The 5,423-nt window shown below is 37.0% G+C and overlaps 1 pseudogene; it reads left to right on the plus strand.

The window, feature by feature from the left end:
• Positions 1-693: 693 nt before the first annotated feature.
• On the plus strand, positions 694-812 carry LOC111745798 (annotated as a pseudogene).
• Positions 813-5,423: the final 4,611 nt, after the last annotated feature.

The following is a 5,423-nucleotide window of genomic DNA, read 5'->3' on the forward strand; positions in this document are numbered from 1 at the left end:
AAAAAATGTCACCTGAACTTAACAATGTTTTAAAAGATGTGATTAAAATTACCAACCACATTAAAGTACATGTCCTTAACTCACTTCTGTTCACGTAGCTCTGTGAGGAGATGGACGCAGAGCACACACATTTTCTCTTATACACAGAAGTGAGATGGCTTTCTAAAGGTAGATCACTGGCTAGAGTTTTTGAGTTATGAAAGCTGCTCCAGAGGTTTCTTTTAGAAAAATAATCACCACTGGCAGCACATTTCAGTGACACAGAATGGGTTGCAAAACTTGCTTACTTGTGTGACATATTCAACCTGCTTAACCAACTTCATCTATTACTTCAGGGGAGAACGACAACTGTGTTCAAGTCAGCAGATAAAGTGACTACATTCAAAGCCAAACTGGAATTATGGGGGCAACAAATGAACATTGGGATTTTTGACGTGTTTCAAACATTAGCAGAAATTTTGAGAGACCGAGACTGAGCCAGGGCCTTTTCTCCCAGCTGGTTTATGATCACCTATCTCAGTTTTAAAAAGAGTTTGAGCATTACTTCCCAGCCCAGTTTAAGTACCCTTAAACTGTGACAGGATGGACCAGCGACCCATTTGTGAATAAGCCAAGAGAATTTACTTTGTCCATGCTAGAAGGGGATCAGTTGCTTGAGATTACAAATGACAGTGGCCTTAAAAGCATGTTTGAGTCTACGGCCATGCCACTCTGAACACGTCCAATCCCGTCTGATCTCAGAAGCTAAGCCGGTTCAGGCCTGGTTAGTACTTGGATGGGAGACCACCCAGGAAGACCAGGTGTTATAGACATTAAAAAAAAAAAGTATGTTTGAGTCAACTTCAAATCTCCATATGTTCTGTAATAAAGTCACGGCTAACTATCCTGAGATTGCCACAAAAGCCCTGAAAAGCCTGCTTCCATTTCCAACATCCTATCTTTGTGAAGCAGGGTTTTCTGCAGTGGCAGCAACGAAAACAAGATTATGGAGTAGACTGAACATAAGCAACACGCTTTGGGTGTCACTGTCTCCCATCACCCCCAGATAAAACCATCTAGTTGCAGGAAAACAAGCTCAGGGCTCCCACTGATTCTGTATTATGGCGAATTGTATAATTATTTTATTACATATTACAATGTAATAATAATAGAAATAAAGTACATAATAAATGTAATGAGCTTGAATCATCCCCAAACCATCCCCCCTCCTGGTCCATGGAAAAATTGTCTTCCATGAAACCGGTCCTTGGTGCCAAAAAAGTTGGGGTCCCCTGCTCTAATAGGTAGTTTTATGGTAGACTTATATTCAAAAATGTTTGTGTTGATCCTTTGGAAAGGATTGGAAGTTCCCAAGGACATTGCAGATACTCTGTATAGACTTTGGCCATAATTAAAAATTTTAGGCTTCATTATGCATTCAGATCCATATGAAACAAGGACATTTTAACTTCACTACTCCACTCTTTTGATAGCTGAGAATTTGGACATTTGTTTTATTATCCCAGCACACGTCTTTGTGAATATATACCTAATTGGTAAGCATTATCGCACTTAATTCTTTCTGGAAGTTTTTTAAAAAGGTTTTTGCTTTTCAAAAAAAGTTTTGTTCATACTTCCTGAAGATTTACCAATTTTTGCTGATCATTTGTTGCCTAAATGTTTTTTCCCCCTACTTTTTAGCTAACCGGATAGATTCTCTTCTCCCTGTTTCCCTGACCATTTTTTGTTTGACTTTCTATACTTCTTTGAAGCTTAATAAATTTTTTTATTATGGTAAAATATACATGACATAAAATTTACCATTTTAATTATTTTTAAGTGTACAGTTCAGTGGCATTAAGTACATTCACAATTACTGCAATGTTGTGCAACCATCACCACTAGTCAATTCCAAAACTTTTTTATAACCCCAAATGGAAACTCTGTACCCATTAAACAACTCCTCATCTCCTTTACCCCTCAGTCCTTGGTGACCTCTATTCTGCTTTCTGTCTCTGTGATTTTTGACTATTTTAGTTCTCTCATATAAATGGAATCATGCAATATTTGTCCTTTTGTGCCTGGTTTATTTCACTTAGTACGTGTTTTTAAGGTTAATCTATGTTTTAATATGTTTCAGAATTTTATTCCTTTTTAAGGCAGAATAGTAATTATATGTATATACCACACTTTGTTAATCCATTTATGTGTTGATTGACATTTGGCTTGTTTCTAACCTTTTGTTATTGTGAATAACGCTGCTAGAAACATTGACTACAAGTATTTGTTTGAGTCTCTGCTTTTGATTCTTTTGGGTATATACCTAGAAGTGAAACTGCTGGGTCATGTGATATTTCTATTTTAACATTTTGCAGAATCGCCAAACCATTTAACATTCCCAACAACAATGCACAAGGGTTCCAGTTTCTCCACATCCTCACCTATACTTGTTATTTTCCATCTTTTGGATAATAACCATGCTAATGGGTGTGAAGTAATATCTCATTGTAATTTTAATTGACATTACCTAATGGCTAGAGATGGTGAGCATCTTTTCATGTACTTGTTAACCATTTATATATCTTCTTTGGAGAAATGTCTATTTAAGTCTTTTGTCCATTTTTTTTGATCGGGTTGTTTCTTTTTTTGTTGTTGAATTGTGGAGGTTCTTCTTAATTTTTATTTTTCAGTTAGAGTTGACATTCAATGTTATGTTGTGGAAGTTATTTATGCATTCTCGATATTAATCCCTTATCTACTATAATAATTTGCAAATATGTTCTCTCATTCTGTGTATTGTTTTTCACTCTTTTGATAGTGTCCTTTGATGCACAAAAGTTAATTTTAATTTTGGTGAAGTCTAATTTATTTTTTATTTTGTTGCTTGTGTGAGGCTTGCTGCATTTTAAGTGTCAAGTAGGCTGGTGACTGTTAGAACTGTGAAGTGTCCCACGTGCAGTGATAGCGATGCTTCTGCCTCCACAGCTGCAATCACCAGCACAGAGACCTTGGGTTCTGCTTCATCCTGAATACGCTGCTTAATACATGGCAGGACAGGTCATTCTCAGATCAATAACCTAGTTATACCACTGTGCAGACCAGGGGTCACAATACTGACAAGGGCCAACCAGAAAATATCAGTGTGGCTGAGTGTAAGATGGGGCAGGGGAGACAACTGCAGCATTGAGGCTAATACTTGAATCTGAATCCTGGCTCCACTATTTACTAGCTAGGAGAGCCCAGGCAAATTATTCAATTCTCTGTGCCTCCCCATAGGTAATATGGGGATAAGATTGCTAAAAGCATTCGTGAATTAATACACTTAAAGTGCTTGGAATAGCGCTTGGCATATTGTAAGCACTCAACAAATGTTCTTATGAGGATTTAATGGATTCAAATATGCCAAGTGCTTAGAACAGTACCTGCTGCAGCCAGTATTATTCCCAGCTCATGACATTCAAATGCAAAGGTATAAAAAAGTTTTAAAGAAAAAAAGTGAAGATCAAACAACATATTTCTTAGGCCCAATCTAGCCCGAGGACAGTTGGTTTGCAGTGCCTGAAGTGAGACCAGAGAACTTTGTCAGACCTCCAGGTCAGAATTTGCTTCGAAGAGTGCTTCCATCTGGCTTTATTGGAATCTTAGAAACTAATCTCACCTCCCCCGCAACCTTGCATCCTTACCTAAATACAGCTTCTGACTCTAATTTAAACTGCTTCTAACATCTTTAAAGTGGGGACTTTCTACATCTCTTCCCTTCACCTTGGCTTGATACCCCAGACTCTATGCTGACTTTCTCCTCCAGATTCCTGGGTCCAGCAGATTTGGCTCTGTCCACTTTATCTATTAACTCTATCTCTGGACCTACATCCCTGGCCTGGTCTGACCACAGGTTGGTCCTAATAAATAGACATACATTTCTATAGACCCAGCTGATTCAAATGCTGCTATCACTCTCCCAGATGCCTATTTCTAATCCTATGTGTTTTGAACATAAGCATAGCTGCATCTTAACAGGCCCAGGAAAAAATGAAAGCTCAGAATGAAAACTCTAGAAAAATCAAGATTTGGAGAAGCTACTCTACTGCTTCTACTCATTAATTTGACAAAATTTTTTATTTCTTTACCTATGCTGTGTCCTGAAGGAATTATCATTATCGCTTTTATAAATTTAACCACTTAATTAAACAATACGATGTCATATTTGATCAAATAGACTAACAGTTCTTTTAGTATGTTTCTATTATTCATTCATTCATTCATTCATTCATTCATTCATATATTTCTATAGGGACTGAGACTGCAGAGATGAAGAGATATGATTCCTACTTTCCAATCGTGAAGAATCTAGTGTTCTGTAGATATCTTCTCAATCTGAATTCAATGGAACATTTGGGGATTGATAAACTAATAGCTAATATTTATTGAACACTATCAGTTGCAAATGAGTGAAACACAACTCAAACTGGTAGTACTGGATTTAGGAGTTAAAACACTATCATTGAGATAATTGGGACCCTGTCTGTCTGTATTTCTCAACTGTATTTGTTTCCCTTAGGTTTATTCTTAGGCTCTTGTTCTCAACGTAGTGGCAAGATGGACCCCAGCAGCTATTGGCATACATGGTCCTTAAAGCCTATGAAACCAGAGTCTCCCAGTTTCCCAGTTGTTAGGCCAGTGGAATATTGATTGGTCCTGTTGGATATTTGTCCACCTCTTAGACCAACCCCTGTATTGAGTGTGATACTTTGTCAGATCTAAGTCACATGCCCATTCCCATGACCCACATAAAGAAAGGATTTATGTATACAAATTTACAGGTGTCTGCCTCAGGCACTTTCCATTAACAACTGGAAAGACACATTTAAAATATTGAGATGGAGTGTTTTTCTCAAGTCTGCTTGTTAATTTTAGACTAGGTTAGACTACCTCAAACTAGTCTTTAATTCTATTGGTGTTGTTTTATATAGAATTAGTAGTAATCATTTGGCATCGTTTTAGGTGCTAATATGGTGACATTAAAGCAAAGTCCATCATGAGCTCTCATAGCCGAGCCTCTGCAGTGAGGTTGACCTCTGGATTGGCTTTCTAATACCACTGGACTCATTTACTTGTTGGAATACTACTGCCTCCTCCTCCACCCATGCGTGGGGCATAACCTGACAGGAGAATAGTAGGTAATTTAATATGATCTGTGTTTTTACTATTCATTGTGATACAAAATATGTAATGCTTATTTTGTCACAAAGTAAATATGACTATGATTTGTTTCACATTTTATGTAGTTTTTTTCATGTTATATTTCACATTAAATCATGTTCAGGACAGTGAGAAAAATAAAAATTGCTTTAGAATTTTTATTCTGACTATAAAATTGATAAACGCTCATTGTAAACAATCCAAGAAATACAGAGAAGTACAAAGAAGAAAGAGAAATTGCTCCA

Source organism: Pteropus vampyrus, unplaced genomic scaffold (assembly GCF_000151845.1).
Source record: "Pteropus vampyrus isolate Shadow unplaced genomic scaffold, Pvam_2.0 Scaffold165, whole genome shotgun sequence".
Lineage (NCBI taxonomy): Eukaryota > Metazoa > Chordata > Mammalia > Chiroptera > Pteropodidae > Pteropus > Pteropus vampyrus.